Here is a 17609-nt window from a genome sequence, read left to right as displayed (position 1 = left end):
CCAAAAGGTCCTTTGGCAGTTTCCTTATTCCCTGAAAAATTAGTGCATTGCCTGGAAAATTCAAAAAAACCTGATCTGTAACTCCAGTGGAAACCACTTGTCATCTATTGTCCAGCTATGAGAAATGTTACTTTTCCTCTTCCAGACATGCTGCGAGCAGCAATCCAGCTGAATGTTCCACAGGGACTGGAAGGCCACTGGAGACCAAATGCAATCATCTAGCCCGGCTTCCTGGATGACACGAGCCATGGAATTTCAAAGCCTATAACTCCTGCTGTAGCAACAAGCATGCTCATCAGAAAGACATCCATTCATGATTTAAAGACTTCCAGTGATGGAGATGCACAGTGTTCCTGGGTAAGTTTTTCCACCCTGGTTAAATAAGCTCATTGTTCAAAACACAGCCCTACTCCTGGTTTGAAGGGATCCTCCTTCTCCTGTTTGTTGGCTCCTGTTACACCTTCCTCTGTCAGAGCAGAGCAAACTCCAGTCACAACCTTTAGACTGTGACAAAACTGTACACAATGAACAAGGCACTTCTCAAAATGAATAGCCTGGATATTTTCATCTTTTGATGCAAAGGAGTATTACTTATTTACTCTAGTTTATCTTGCTTTTTAAATAGGGTATGGAAATATTCTCTACACAGAGATTGTGTCAAGCTTTAGCACAAGAACAGCTGAGATCTGGTTCATTCTTTCCAGCCTTTAATATTATCAGCATTATTATTATTTTAAGAGTTAAGAACACCTCAATATTCTTCAGGTCCATCCACCATGCCATAACTGAGCAGATGAAATACCACTAAAAAGGTCTCATTCATCAATATCAGTGTGACATGAGACCTGCAAACATCTGATTCCACCTTCTCTATATCTCAAGGCAGATATACCTGCATTTTCCCAACCTTTTGGTTCATTTTGGACAGGAATGGAGTTGATTAGTATGATAAATTTCTTGGGAAACCTCCATCTCTTTTCTTTTGTTTGTCAGTAACTTGAGATGTTTTTGGATTTATTTGAAAGAACTTGTGAACTTGTTTTCCATCTCCTTCTCAGAATAACTTACAAGAAGTTTGCTGTTGACATTTCGTTATTTAATTTAGGATGCTGCATTGTGTAAGTTGTTCACAAAAATTAGTCATTACCTTTTCTATCCCATGGTTGGTTACTCAGATGAGATCTGCAAAGGTCAAATTAGGAACCTGACACAGAAATAAGAAATGTTTCAGTCAGTGCTTGAGAAGCCACACAGAAAATGATCTTGTGAATGTTACAGGGTAAGTGCTCCAGGAGAGATCAGAGAGCAGGACAGGTGAGCTTTGGTGTGGACAGGAAGGTCAGCCTGGAAAGAGACAAGCAGTAGAGCTGCCTCTGCAGCTGCTAAACAAATGAAATCCCACTTCTTCCAGCACCATCCTGGTTCCTGCACCTTGGACAGTTGTCACACTGTGAATACTCTTGCTGGTAAATGCACATTCATGACAAAATGGACACCAAGGCATTCTGAAGAGGCCTGGACTGAAAGTCACCCTGACATCACCTGCTCAGGAGGGACAGGATGGGGACAACCAGCTGGAACCTTTAGGAGCAGCATTTAGCCTGACCTTAGACTTATTTAATGACCCTTGGGAGCTCACACCCCTAGGACCGAGGGAACAGAGCCAGAAATGAGAGCCACTTCCTCCTTCTTCCCAAGAGTTTAAAATTGAGGGGATCACCTCATATTTCTCATGCAGAAGCACCCTTTAAAGATAGCACTTCCAACATTTAGAGCTTATTCTGGAACTCTCTTAACTAATGCCTGAATCCAGTTCAAATCCAGTCCCAATGCTGACATTTGTGCATGCTTCTATCCAGTATTTTCTCAGGCAAAACTCCATTGGCTTTCCAAAGCATTTTGCTGAAGCAAGAACATCAGGTTTGACCTTTCAATTGCACAGTGACAATTAATAACAGCTCAAAACAGAGATTTTTCTTTTCTTTTTTTTTTTAACACAATAAAAAATCCACTCTGTTACAGGATGTTTGCTGCCACTGAGGCTCTCTTCTCCCAAAACCAACAGAAATGAAGTGCTTTTTTCCAAAGAGGCTTCAACAGCTCCTGAAGAGCCTCTACAGAGTTCAAGAGCTGTTAAATCAGCACCTTTCTGAGTGCCCATGCTTCCAACAAATTCAGCAGCTGATTCAGTCTCTATTCCCTGTATATTTAAATGCTATAATTCCTACATATATATATATATATAAACCAGCTATACATACAAGTATCTGTGAGGGAGTGGGAGAGAGAGCTCAGCTCCCATCCTGTCCTCTATCCATTCATAAATGTTTTTTTCCCCTTTTAACCTTAAGACAAGCAAGGGATATGGTGTGGTTTGGAGTCCAGTATAATTTATCTGCTCTGTAAATCTTGTGAATTGCTATCTAAACAACTGTTCTGTGGAGCAAAACCTTTGACTGATTGGTCCCACGTGTCACAGAGCCAGGTCAGATAGGTGCCTCTTTCCTTACTCCATGAATGCGAGAGGCCAGCATAAATTTCATGCCAAATCTATGTTTATTTAATTACAATATTAACTACAAGTGACAACAAAACCTGCCACTGAAAGGAAGAAGGTGACTTTATACTGTGGAGGAGACCAGGTGAGTAACTGCAAATATATGAGTTAATCCATCATCTCATTCTGTTCATTTATCCAGTCACACTTTTTTATTTTTCAGTTCTGACATTTAAGTCAGAATCCACTTCCCAAAAGCTCCCTCACCTTTCCAGTGGCTGGAGAAGAAAAACTGAATTATGCCCAGATCACACAGCTTAGCCCAGTGATTGCCTGCACAGTTGGACAAGAGGCACTTTACCTTCTCCTTCAGACTCACAGGCTCCCAAGGTGGGGGTAAAATCCTGGCCCCTTGCAAGAAAAAATAAAAATTCCCACTGATTTCATCAGAACCAAGGTTTCCCTCTTCATTTGTCCTAGCTAGAAAAGATTAGAAAAGCAGCAGTTCTGAATAGTTTGGGGTTACTTTCTATCTACATTCTCTCCAAACCTTGCTAGTACTTTCCTTAGAGTGTGGCTGAAGCTCAGATGAGAACTCCACTCCTGAATCTACATCCTTGAGATGCTACAAGGGAAAGAAAGCTGAACCTGTGGAGAAAGTATTGCCCAACACCTCAAGCACAGCTGGTAAAATACCTGTTCCCGCTGTGCTTTTGAATTTTCCTGGTCCATTTTATGTTACCACATTTTGGTAGCACCTGATAAATCAAATTGACCAAAATCGAGAGCACTCACCGTGCCCAAGCAAGACAGGTTTGTATCTGCCCTGTGTTTGGGAGCTACCAACTCTGCTTTGATAGAATTTTAACCCCAAGTGCATTGATTTGTGATTTGAAGATAAATTGACTGCATGTCTTTTTGTTGCTATTTAGGATGAGGCAGGTTGGGTTTTGGCAGGGTTGGAGCACTGACAGGACGTGGTCATTATGGTAAAAGGGTCACGTGTTTTCCAAAGAAACTTTAGTGATTCCCACTGATGCTCAGACCCTTTAATGCCCATGGAGTACCTTGCATGTTCAGATCCTTTTGCAAAATAATAGTTTGTTTTCAGCTGTCTCTTTTCCCAGCTCCACAGTAATGCAGCTGTAATTGCCTTTTTTGGCTTCAAAATGAGTCACAGCTGAAACCAGAGGTGGTTGCTCCCTATTCTGATCAGCATCCCTTAGAGAAGTTACCAAAGAACAGACCAAATGTCACCCTGTTTGCATAGGAACTGGGTCAGCACCCACTACAGGAGAGCTCTAGAGACCATGTGCCATAGTTACTTCTGTAGAGACATTAAAATCAAAGCAATTTCATTTGGCTTTTTCTATCTCCTATCCACACTGCACAACACTGAGCTGGCAGTAGAAGGAAAGAGGTTTTAGAGCTAACAAGGGTTACATTGAGTACAGGCTTGCTGGACTGATGGACTTACAGAAAGCACAGAGTGCCTAAAATACTGCTAAATCAACATCCAGCCTGAAATTTTCTTCTTGAATCTTCTACCTTCCATTCCAGACTATATTCATCTATACGCTTGCTGCAGTTGTATCTTTTAATCTTTTACCAGCTCATTGTAAATCTTGATATCATTCTAATAACAGAACTGAATCATTCTAAGACAAACATCTTGGCAGGGCTGAGAGCTCCAAAACAGGAAGTCTTTAAGATAAGTCCATAGCTCAGAAAGTATCACACAAAGGCCCTAGTAACTCCTGAGCTGTAGAATTACCAGTTTTGCCAAAAGCAACAGATTTCCTTCTGATCTCAGAGCAACTGTTTCCACACAAATCACATGTGGAGACATTTTATAGGGGTTATGTTATCCATGCCTCTTCTGTTTTCTACTTGCACAGATTCTTGTATTTTGACACTACTTCTCCTCCCATATAAATGACCTTGTAAATTAAATTTATAGCTTCACAACTGGGGTCAGATCAGTACAGTTTGTTCTAGTTTGGAATATGGAATAGGAAGGAGTGTTCTTAATGGGTTTAGGATAGCCATTACTGCTTGGGAATGGAAACAGACTCCACCAGTCACTAGAAAAACAAACTGGGAATTGGGAATCCCTTATTCCATCTTGGCTGGCTAGGTGAACAAATCATGAAGTCTTTCTGTGGCTCCTGCTCACCCTTCAGTAAAGAGGAAATTTGATCATTCCTGTCCTCTTTAGAGAGAGCTGATCTGCACTGAGCACTGACGTATTGACATAGAAATGACTATAAACACATAAATCTAGGTCTCGGTGGTAAATGGTAGTGGTTAAATCAACTCCCTGTTCACAAGAATGCCTCTGAGCCCAGCTCTGCAGCCTTGCTCTGGGCATGCAGCACTTATCAGATCCATCCTTGGGGCTGGCAGCTCTGCTTTGTTCCCGTGTGCTCTGTGTGCTTTATCCATTTCCTACAGGGAACACAACGAGTGCTGCAGATACTGCAGCCTGTTCCCTCTCAGAAATGGAAAAACAGCCCTAATAAAAGCTTATGGCAACCACTGTACATGTTGTGTGCCGGCGTGTAAAGGCTTCGGGAGAAGGCACAGAACATCTGTCCAACTCTTCCCTAAAAGATGGTTTGCCAAGCTTCAAGTTTGCACCCCTTCAGCATCTAAAGATGCTTGATTTCATATATTGCTACTGGGTGATTGATACTATTCACTTCTGGAAAGCTATAAAACAATCCAGTAAAATATCTGGCTCTACAGACACCATGCAGAGAGAAATGCTGAAACAGAGGGAGGGTGAGCAGTCAAGACCCACTACAAATTTGTTAGGTACAGAACTCAACAGCAGAAACTGTGCTGGCAGTTTTGTCACTGCTAGTGACAAATCCAGAAAATTACAAATTCATCAAAAGCTGAACATGGCTTTTGCTCAGTGTCTTTCTCAACCCTGTTCCCACCCCAGACAATTGCAGCATTTTGGCTGCCATTCTTCTGCTTCAGGAGGGAAAGTTTAGTAAGCAGGACACAAGATCAGGAGTCAGCACACTTGGGCTTTATTCTTGGCTATGCCAGTGACCTGCTTGGCCTTTTCCATCGCCCCATGGAAACAACCAGCACCTCTGTGAGTCTTTATTTCTGCTCCTGCGCTTTGCAAGTCCTATGAGCAGAGCTGTCCCTACATGTGCAACACGTGCAATGCAAAACAAATCCCCAGGCTTGGCCAAGGGCCTCCAACACTAAAACAAATCAAATTATTGTTACTAAATGTCAAAAAATGCACACTCAGAAAAATCAAATGGTTGGCAGAAGACCTGCAAAGAAAAGTCATTTTTTTCCCTTTTCATTCCTCCCTCTAGTTCAACTTTCAACTTTATATGTTGATCCTACAAATATTCATGCAAAAAGTAGGAGTCATTCAGTGCTTGTCTTTCAGGCCTGATAATGGTGCTGTCCTTACCCAGGTAGTCTATCTATTTTCTAAATTAATTTGCTTTTTTCAAGACCCCATCATGCTCAGTGATTAATACTCATGCAGTTTACATTGATAAAGAACCAAACCAAAACATAGAGAACAGTCCAGTACCTTACATCCTTTCACATGTTCTTCTCCTGCTTTCCTCTGCTAGGCTTCCTTGGCTCATGTTTTCAGCATCTCGGAATAAAAAATGAAACACTTAAAACCTGTCTGAACAGAATGGCCAAAATAATAAGGAAGAGATATCACATGACTCAATGGAAAACTGAGTTTCATGGCAGTCACACCTAAAAGTTCAAATTTGCTCCTAGCTCAAATCTGTCCCTAGAATATACCCAGCAACACAACGAGACTGTCTGCACTGCAGGAAGCTGCTGGCACTCCAAGCCAGGGTCAGTTTGGAGCACATTTGGAGGAAAAATGAAATCTTTGTTGTCATTATGATCATTACATCTGATACAAGTCTAGACATATTATAACTAACCAGGGGAAGCAATAGGCAGAATGCAGGTAAAAGAGCCAAGGGCTGCATGGCAGACATGGATTATCCATAACCCCCTACATTTCACCACAAGGAATATGAATAACGTGTGTGTTCATTTCACAGACCATATCACATGGACAGGCTTGAGTTTTTCTGCACATGGGATGTGGGGCAGCAGCACCAGCACCCTGAGCCTTAGACTCCGCCTGATGGTTGGCTCCTGGTTAAAGCTGGACTAGAAACAAACAGGGCTGAAGGCATCTGAAAAAATACTGTTCCTCAGCAGTGAGGTCATCTCCTACTCCATCAGCTGGTAGGTAAGTTGTGTAACAGGAAAATCCAAGTTGAAATATTTCAACTGCCAAAGATTATGAATTCTTTGTTTTGCTTTGGAAACAAATGCACAGTAGAGACCAGAATCACAGAGCAAGGAAGACAAAACAAAGGCTTTGTTTGTAAGGGGATGGAACCACTGCTCTCTGGTCAGGGATGAGGTTGGCTGATGTGTTTTCCATAATAGTCAATTGAACAATCTCAGCCCTCAATCCCAGCCAAATACTAATCTGCTGAATTTATTACATTTATATTTTCAAATTAAAATTACCATCTGTAACTCGTGGGGCAAACAGCACAGAACATGTGACAAGAGAAAGAAAGCATCTCATGACAAGGTGGGCAAATTCCAGTTGGTTTGAGGAGCCCAAAGAACTGGAATACTGCACGATGAACTTTTTCTTGCTGAGCAAAAAGTGCAGCAGTTTTATGAGGTTATTTGTTAAAAACCTCTCCGTTCACCTCAGCAATGGGCTGTGCAGCCCAGGTCTGGAAATGTAGTTGGTTTGACCACAGTGATACTATCAACTCTACAAAGCCAGACAACAGAGGAAAAATGACATGGCAGCCAGAAATAATACATATGCACAAGAGAGAAGAAAATCTCCGCTTGGGTTTGGGGGGGTTTTGTTTTGTTTTTAAGATTTCTGCTCTCACAACCATAAACATTCTCAGGATGACAAAAAGTGGTTCAGTATTGCAGCTACACTGTGTGAGGTGGTGAAACCCCAGGCCATGGAGCACTGGGTGTCTGGAGTTCTGCAGGCTCAGTGTCACCCAGCATTTCTGGCCAATCAAGCTGCTGGTGGTGACTTCATGGTCTAATTCTTAGCAAAGCTCAGGGCTTGAACCTTTTTACAATTTCACTGCTACTCTGAACTCTCTAGAAAAGCAGTCTGCTGGAAACAGCAGGTCCATTCAGCTGCAGTTGAATGAACTACAAGGTATGAACTGCACTCAGGTACCCAGCCCATGCTCTCATGCCTGGTGCCAAGTCATGTGCTCCATAGGATTTCTGCATGGAAATGCAGATGGGGCTGGGCTCAGTGCAAATGTCACACTGCACATGCACAAGAGGTGCAAATTACCTGCAAAACAATGCAGAGTAAAGCTGGCTTAAAACAATTATTTCAGATCAAGTCTGATGCCAGAAATACTTTTTTATTATTCTTTTGTCCGAGTGTTTGCAAATCATATAGGTGAATATTTGAATTGATTTTCCAATCAGGGTACCACCCAGCAAGTGACTCCACCTTCCTGATCCCTGGAGGGAAGGAGCCTTAGGAGCTGCTCAGTTTGGGTTTTCTACCCCTGCCATCATACTACTGCTTCCAGTTTGTATTTCCCAGTGCAAATAAAAGCAGAGCTGGAGCCCAGACATGCAAGGTGTTGCACAGAGAGTCCATGCTCACAGTCCCCTGTGCAGGCACAAGGCACTGACTGAGGGCATCAGCCTCCTTGGATCTTTAAAGGAGCTGGGCACATTCAAATGACACCAATGGGATGGGATGTAGCTGCTCATCTCTCTTTGCCCTCCAGGAGAGGTTAACTTGGACAAAAACATCATTGTTTTTCAGTCTTTTAGGGTTTTATTGATGACAAGAGCTAGGTAAGAAAGATCCCATGTATGAAGCTAACAAAGAGACATCTTATTCTCATTTTGCAAAAGAGAACAAACAAGGCTAAAAAAAATCAGGCCCTTGATCAAAGATATGTAAAAAGTTGCTAAAAAAACTAGAAAACTTTTTTTTTTTCCAGTTTAGACCTTCCTTCCCCCTGGTGAAGTAGGCAGGAGAAGGGCTCCCACTGCTTTCCAATAAACAGCAGAGGAAAGGCATCATTGGCTTATTTCACACTTGGTGATTCCTGTCCATTTCTCTGTGAAAATAACACTGTCCCCCTTTTCCTTCTCCCTGACCTTAGCCAAACAGAAATTTAGCCCACTTTTCCCATTTTCTTGGCATTTATTCCTGGAGACATTGTTTATGTGGTTAATTTCACTGTGGCCTGATTTTCCAGCTGAGATTTGAGCAAAATTTGCAACCACCTTGACTTGATTCAGTCACGGTCTCAGACATTCTGTTTCCAGGCAAGGAGTAGAACCCATATCAGACTTTTTAGTGGGGAGAGGTTATTCAGGTTTTTTCCAAGCCTCTGATGTGAATGTTCCATACAAGTTTTTCTCTATTTCTGTGTTTAACAGGTTAACTTTACATGCAAAATACCTTCAAATAATTTTTTCCCCAATGTAAACAGGAACATTAAGAGATACAACTAATAAAACATTTTGGTGGTCTTTTTGTCTAAATGCTGTCCAGGATGATGAACAAGCAAAGAGTTAGTAGGTACCAGGTGAAATTAAATATATTTTTCATCCTTTCCTAGGATAATTCAAATTCTACCAAGCTTTGATGGTTAGGAGTCCTAATGTTCTGTTAAATAATCACTGTATATATACATAGGGATAATACTACAGCAAAAGAGGTCAGGACCAAGGATAAAATTTAGTTGAAACACAAACTTTCAAAGATGTAAAGGTAGATATGAAACGAGGCTGAAGTGCCTTATTCAGTAGGTTGCTGACCCTATTTAAAAGGAGATCTTTGCCACCCACTGTTTCCCAGCAAGCAGCACAGACTCTTGAGAAGCATCTCTGGGGATTTCCTCCCACCCCAAAAAGAACAATATTGAGCAAATACAGCTCAGAGGACTCCTAGTGCACATCGTTTTCTCACTGCATCTCTGGTGCTTTTTGATCACGTGTACAAACATAGCTGTCCTTCCTCTCTCCCAAACCTAAAGATTCTTTCTCCCTGGTCTGTTGTGCTGTTTTGAACATGTGCCTGCAGCAATCCCTGCCCGTCCCAAGGACACCTCAGCAGGAGGCAGAGGAACTTTTTCATGGCCACTGCCAGCATTTCACACCATTCTGCTGGCTGCTGTTTGTTTGTAGCTGCCCTGTGGAGCAGAGAGAGTCACTGAGATTGCCATCTGCGTTTGGAAGTTGCCATTACCATAATGGAAATGGTGTGCAAGTCCCACATCCCAGCCATGGAGGGGCTGTCAGCCTTAGTCAGTGTCCCAACGCCCTCTCACTCATCCCCTCCAAAGCAAACCAGTGCCTCTGCTGTTTCTTCCAGAGGCAAGCCCAGCAGGGTCCTCCTTCCCTCTAACTCGCCCTCATCCAGGGGTTTGTGCTTTAGTAACTTGAAACATCCTGTAAAATCTATCAGGATTACTTTCCAGTATAGAAGCACTTGTACTTGATCCAAGCCAATCAAATGTTGCTCAGATACTAAGCTCCAGGGTTTAAGGGAGCACACCCAACATATTAAACAAAAATGACCTTCTTAGTGCTGCTACTACATTCTCCTTTCTGACCCCTTTGACACAATTTTGGCTGAGACAGGACTGAGAGTTAAAGCCATTGTGAATGGGCCAAAAATAATATAGTGAGAGTGTCTCTGATGTCACCAGGATGTTATATCCTTAGACAAAAAAAGCAGGGTTTAGATGGAACTGGACATTTTTTACATATTAGTAAAAGAGGCTTTTTAGTAGATAACATTTGGCTTTCAAACTCATTTTTCAGTCTTTCCCAATGGAATTAGTAAGCAAATTAAGGGGTTTAGGAGCTCCCACTATAATCAAACACAAGCCAGAACTTACAAGTCGTGTATGACCTGGCAGTCCAGAGGTTATGGTGACTAAGAAGGTAGACCACAGAAAACCAAAGAACAGGAAACTTTCAGTCTAGTGTTGATGGAAAAGCTTTGGATTAGATGGATGCAGTACTGAATAACTCATTTCAAAGCAAACAGCTCCACCAGAAGTTTCTGCCCCTTTATGGAGGAAAGGCTGAAGATGTACGATGTAAGAATTCAGGAGTTCCATTAAGCTGCAAAGTCTTGTTTTGAGTTATATACAGCAAGAACTGGGTTTACACAGCTCCCCTTGAGTGACTCCCCCTTCTGCCATCCACAGGCTCCACTGACTGAATGACTTCCTCAATTTCTAACCCCAGTACTTATTATTCCATCAAAGTTGGTTTGATGCTCAGCTCATCTACATGTACAGGCAATTTCATGGAATTTCTGAAAGGCCACGGATGTACAATACTTAAACAATTCAGTCCAGTCCTCTGTCAAAATCACTCTTTCTGTGCAGCCACAGAAAGAACTTCTTTTTCCACCAGTGGCAATTCCAGAAACATCCAGATGCTGACAATTTAAAAAATGGGAAAGCTTTTCAGTGGGATTAAAATCAAATCTAATCCAACATTTCCCTGTTCTCTGGGAGGGGTGTTAAAACTGGAATATTGCACATAAGCACGAGCTTCTCTTGCTGACAGACATTAAGGGGGCAATAAAAGAATGGCTCGGAAATGTCTGTGCCTCACTGTGTGAGGCTGTGCTGCCTTAGATCCAGTGTTAGCTTGGATCCAGGAAAGCAGGTGGTTAATTTTAATCCTGACCATTAAAATGCAGCACAACTTTTCAAAGAAAAAGGAGGCTAGGCTGAAAACAGGAGCTGATTTGCCTGAGTGAACTTAGGCTTGATTATGTTTCTGAAAATATAATGTAACGCTAAAAACAAAATAAACTTTGACCGAGGTTAGCTCTTGAATTTCCACTGGAATAAAGGCAAACAGATGTCTCCACAGTAAAATGAACAAAACAAAAAATATTATAAATTGGACAAAAAGTCCAAATCTCAGTAGGGCAGTTGTACATTCAGTTCCCATTAATATTAATTTGTAAGCATTCATTTATGAGAACATGTGTCATCAGCTGCTGCAGCTCAGCTGATGAGTGGCAACTTGGTGACTTGAGGCCAAAATCTACTGGAGACAGCCCCTTTGTGTTGCCTGATGTTTAAAAGAATGTGGATTTCAATTAACATGGAGGGAGCTAAAGGTTAAAGGTTAAAGAATAATATTTAAAAGAAAGCTGACAAAACTCAAGAAGCATTCATGCCAAGGAGCAGAGTCCTCCTCACTCTTTCCATTTTGCATAAACCTGCTCTGGTTCCCTTTAGGCTTTCACTGAGCAGGCTCCTCAAGACAATGCTGAACAAGCCCCAGCTCTGCTCTGTGAGGCACAAATGAGTTACCTGAATTCAAAACAATCCAGTCCTATCTAAATGCAGACTAATATCACCGAGACACTTCAGTCACTCCACAAAGCTCAGACTAACACATACTGACAAAACTGGGGACTAGGGAGAGATAAAAGAGGCTTCCACAACACCTTCCTTGAGTCCTTATCACAATTTAACTTTCACATTCTTAAGAAAAAAAGCCCAAAAAAAAGCTCAGTCAAAAAGTCCAAACCACTAACTGGCCAGATGCTCTTCTGGTGTGAATCAGTAAAGCCCAAATCCTTGTACTGCCTAGGCTTTTTTTTTAACAACTCAGGTACAAGACATTTGAGATCTGATTCCTTATTCCAGGCAATTATAGAATCCATATTACCATATACTTACAATAATATCTTTGTTGTTTTAAAAATATTTCAAGATTTTCGTCAAAGGGGAAAAAAAGAGGAGAAAAGAAGTGATTTTTTCGTTTTAAAGCCTCCATTCTATTTTCTGGTCTTAACTTTGTGGTTTTCTGACATGACATATATTCCTAGATATCAGATGTTGAGAAACATCAGATCACATTGAGAGGCAAATTAAGTTCACTTTCTTCCTAGATCTAGATCACCTGACCTGGACCACAATTTCTAAAGCCAATATCCAGTTCTATCATAAAGGTCAGTATTTGCTGATTACACTGATTTTTGCCATACTCAGCCTATAAAACTGGCTTTAAAACCTCTGAGAAAACACACAGTTTGTCTGGAAATGTAGAAATTGCATACTTGGCTCTCACTTCTCTAAGCCTAATTTATAGAATAATTTAAATATTCTGAATGACTCCCTGCTTAAAATCTTCATCAGAGCACAGCAATAGTGCAGGAGGTGTTGGGATGGGACACAGTAGGACCATGGTACAACTGAGCCACTGGAAGCAACACAGAGTTATTGTTTGGAGGAGAGAAAGTTTAGTGCAGAAAGGGAATGGAGGGCATTCCATTCCCTGGAACAGAGATTGGTGTCAAGGGGGAATCCTGCTGCGAGGAATGTACTGAGCCCAGAAACTGTCTCTGGTTTTATTACTATTTATAATTATAAATAAATTATGGTAAGCTTTCAAACTTTCCTTTCACAGCAAAACCCCAGGGTCATGGGAATCACCAATGCCACAAATAGATGAGTGAGATGAAGACATGAAGAGCTGCCCTGCACAGGGCCTGTCAGCTTTGGGCTCCTACTCCTTCACTCCACGTCCCCCTGCTCCCAGTGCCCCTCACCTCCACTGGACACACTCACTGCTGGGTGGGCACCACCTCAACACGAAGCTGCACTGGCAAATTGAAGAGCAAAGCCAGGTTCCCCATGCAGGAGGGCAGCAGGCCTTGCTGCTCCCCTGTGCCGTGGGATGTTGCTGGGTTAGTGCAGGCATGCCCTGAGCTCTGCTCCCAGTGCTGAGGCTGGGAGGGGAGCCCAGCACAGAGAGCACACCCCAGTGAGAGCCGTGCCTGCAAGGGCACCTCAGCTGGCACTCGGTGTCAGGGAGGGACAATGGGAGGAGACAGAGACACATCAGCTCTGAGTGCTCCCAGCAGAGAGCATCAGGAGAACACAACCTGATTGGGACAGCTGGCCTTCCCTGAGGGACTGTCTCCTTCACTGTCACTTTCAACCTTTGTTTCCTGCTCATCCCAATCTTTTAACATCTTCACATCCTTCACCATTTGCACTCCAGGACTTCTCCAAACCAACCCAAGAAGATTCTTCTGCCATGTTCTGCTTGCTGTTGTCCCAGCCACCTCCTTCCACATCCACCCTCCACTGCTCTGCTGAAGGGAGGTGCAGCTGCCACTCACACCACACACCTCCTGTCAGCTCTAAAGGGTTCTGTCTTTGCCAGTTCTCAAGTGTGAAAAATCATTCTGCTGGAAATTTGGGAACCATTTAAATTTGAGTGAGAGTAAAAGCCCACAAACTACCTTCAAATCATGTAGAAAACTCATATAATTTTGCTATGAATCAGTTTCATTCTTTGCAAAAACAACCAGAGCTTTTTTACTGCAGGCCCTCAGCAATCACAGCTGTTAGATCACACAGCTCAATACAAGGTCTCACATTACAGGAGTTATTATAGATAACAGTAAATTTATTATTGAAAACAAGGTGTTCTGTGGCTGCTCCTGCACAGCACAAGAAGTCCTGGAATGAAAATTGCTCGTCTAAAAAATAATTTTAATTTGGACAGCTCACAATGAACACAGCCATATGCCAATCCCAGGGTGCTCTGCCGGCACAAGAATTACTGAAATAACTCCACTGTCACTGGGGAAGCTCATTGAAACACAGTGTCTTTTGAATGTGTGGAGCTGGAGGAAATGTTTCTATTTAAAGCAACCTGTAGGTTAGTCAGTCCAGTCCCCTCCAAGCAGGGCTTTGCTTTCCACAGAAAACTGCAACTTTTCATCAGAAAGGCCAAAATACACCAGCAAAAAGATTTTCAGCTTTTCAAACGATAGAAGTTTCTCAGAAAAATAAAATGTTTCCAACATCAGCACCGGGTACAAATTGCCTGGAGCCCCAGGACTAAGTGGGCCACTGTTTCCTGCTGCAGTCATTCCCTCTCTGCAGCACTAATCCCCAGCTGAGCCTCTAGTAAAGAAACTGCAACACCCACCATGAGTAAGCACTATAGCTGAGTGAAAATTTCCCTCAGCATTTGTTCCTTCGTGCATGACTAACCAGGATATAACTTAAGGTATTTTTCTTACCCTCTGTTTTTACAATGCAGTTACATTCTAGTGGAAAAATTACTCTGGCCACTACCCTTAGCAGTAAAGACACACTGCTCTTTCCTCTGCTCTGTCCTGAATGGAGAAGTTTCCAGCAGGTGCCTCAGATTATTTTGTCCTTGGAGCTGCATCCAGCTATGGAACCAACAACTGACACAAGCACCATCACAACCACCAGCTCCTAAGTCAGTACTGCCTTCTGTCAGGAGGATCTTTCTACAGAAAAACTACAAACGAGGTGCTCAGAGGGAGATCAGGGATCAGCTTCTCAAAATTGTTTAAGCACAGGTAGGAACTAAAGGGGTTAAAGGTCCCTAAGGTGGTTAAAGATGCAGACCTCTTTGGTAACACAAACATTTAGGACACCTAGATCTCTACTGAAACCACAGTGAGGCCACAGAAGCGTTCAGAAAGACACAACACCTTTTACCAACGCAACACCATGTAAGCCCATATAATGTTAATGTAGTAACAAAAAATAACATAGATATCATTTCCACAGGAAGAAAAAAGATCTACCTTCTGTAATCTTGGCAGCCAATAATGCTCAAACCCTTGCACAGAAAAGCAGTGTGATCTTTGTTACATGACCAAGAGCCTACAAACACTGGAACTCTAGAGATACAGAAAGTGCCATTTGCTGTAAAACTCTGCTGCATAATCAAAGCTTACGATAATGGGGTTTTTGTTTCTGTGGCTATAAAAAAAGCAGATTTAAAATGTGAACTGCACTCAGAAAACAATTTTCATTTTGTCAGGACTACAGATTTTGCTGTTTAATTCCATGTTCAATGCCCAGTTGCAGCCAAAGAGAAACAACTCAGTATCTTACTGCTTGTGGGGACATGCATAGAGCAGTGAGCTGTATCTGTACTTTTCTGTATCTCCAGAAGCACCATTCTCTCCATTTTATAACTAAACTCTCTAATACTTTCCCTCCTGTTCCTTGAGGCAGGGTTTGGAAAAGCAAGCCCCTAAGTGTGTCACCCAGAGAGGAGATGCCATGTCAGCAGCTGGCCAGCTGCAGTCAGGCCAGGCAGCAAACGACACCGAAATGCTGCCTCCAAACATCTCCCTCTATCCAGGGAGCCTTTTCCTCACACCTGATAAAATTCTGGGCACAGAAAGGGCCTGGCTGAGGGAGGGAAGGAGAAATAATATGGGATTTCCAGTTTCTTTTTCAGTCACTATGAAAATATCCTTTGAAATAACAACCTTTAGGGTGAAAAAACATTTTTACTGCCCCAAGATGTGATTCTTACGGTTTTTTTTTTTTTCATTTTTAAAGCAGAACAGAACTCATGCATGCTTTGGTCATTTGTGAGCCCTGGCAGGTTTCAGAGAGGCTCAGAACTATGGGATGTACTGTTTTACCCCTGTCTCTGGAAGCTTCTGAGAGCTGCAGGGGCCTCCCCTGCGCCCTCACACAGGGTCCAAGCCCTGGAGTACCAGGGGACTTGGAATTGTGGATGGTACAATTAAATCCAGTTGTCACTTCCCAGAGCCACAAAGCCTGGCCATGTCACAGCTGAACAGGCTGAATAAAATCTGGGCTTCTCAGAGGACAGGGGACTTTGCTGTACAAGAACCAAAGCCTTAGCAGTGACTTTGTTTTTCTCCATGTCAGCCAGGAGCTGACCCAACCATTACCACACAGGACACTTATTCAATGTTGGTGGAGAAGGAAGTGTACCACCTACTGAGTCACCCATGCCACATCCTAACACCTGGCTGTGGCCTTGCTGGCCTTCCACTTCAACATGAATCTACCCTGAGTACAGATGTAGAAAAAGTCTACAATAAAACCTCAAACCACATGAGGCTCTCCTGGATGGGAGGGTACACTGTGATCTCCCAAAGTCCATGGACTTCCAGAAGAAAACTGAAATTTATCTGCTTTGCTTTTGTCCAGTTTCAGGGGTAACAACTGTGCATGTCACATCTCAAAGTAAGGCATAAAATTAAATCTCCTTGCAATCAGAAACAAAGTCACAGGTAAAATTTTTATTTTCTTTTCAATTGACTGCACAAAACTATGGCCAAATCTGGCAGGGTGTTAGAAGCCTAATCTACCCCTTACCTTAATCACCTCTGGAAGTTCATCCAAATCATTATCATTCTCAGCAGAATTTGGAACATAAAATAGAGCGTTTTTTTGAAGCTAAGCTACAGAAGTTTCTTACAAATTAAATTCTTGCCTGCTGGGCAATGAATCACTCGCCATGCACGGTACACCCCATAGTTGACAAACAAAGCAGTATTTGCCACCCTATTGCAAAACACAGTAGGGCTGTATTTTGGGAAATGATTCTTCACTAAATAAACATCACGCAGTGCAGCACAATGCTACAAGAGTCACACAAACATGCCACTACATCCTGTGGCTGGCTCTGAAACAAGTGTGATCCAGTCCCGCTCAGCTCACAGGTGGCTCACTCGCCTTTGGTTTGCTCAGTCACACCACAACCCCTCTAACCCACAGGCAGGACAATCCAGCCCCCACCCTCCAGAGGCACTTTCCCCAAAATGCTGCCACATGGCATCCCCAACAAAATCAGTGTTTACCTACCTAAAGCTGCGTGTCCTTCTGGATCTTCCATCTGAAGAAATGAGGCAGCTCCCTGCTTGAGCTCAGGTCCCAAAACCATAAATGTGAAGTATGAGGGAAGGACCAGGTAAGCTCAGGAAGAAGGAGATATTTCTGTAATTAGCATCCTTTTAAAATCTGACTTGCTTGCCTCTTTTAAACTAATGTTTGCAATGTGTAATTCTGAAAAACCTTAACTGCTGGAACTTCTTAACTGCTGTGCTTCTTCATATACAGGATATCAAGAGCATCACCCAGATTACACAGAGTACCAAGAGTATCACTGGTACATCACTGCATCTGAGACAACATTGACAGTTCCAAAAGAAGAATCACCTCACTTCAAATGGCAAATAAAATTGCTACTAATGCTTCACTGA

The 17609-nt window shown here is 42.5% G+C and overlaps 1 long non-coding RNA gene across 2 annotated transcripts in view; it reads right to left on the bottom strand.

Moving 5' to 3' along the window:
- LOC113459253 (uncharacterized) overlaps positions 1-17174 on the bottom strand; it is a 338631-nt gene extending 321457 nt beyond the window's left edge. The window contains exon 1 of one of the 2 annotated variants that reach the window (XR_012579357.1): positions 1148-17174. This is a non-coding gene — a long non-coding RNA (uncharacterized LOC113459253). The remainder of the gene's footprint in view (positions 1-1147) is intronic. The other variant, XR_012579356.1, reaches the window with a different exon arrangement.
- Positions 17175-17609: the final 435 nt, after the last annotated feature.

The sequence above is a fragment of the Zonotrichia albicollis genome, chromosome 3 (assembly GCF_047830755.1).
Source record: "Zonotrichia albicollis isolate bZonAlb1 chromosome 3, bZonAlb1.hap1, whole genome shotgun sequence".
Taxonomy (NCBI): Eukaryota; Metazoa; Chordata; class Aves; order Passeriformes; family Passerellidae; genus Zonotrichia; species Zonotrichia albicollis.
This window is presented reverse-complemented; position numbering and strand designations above follow the sequence as displayed.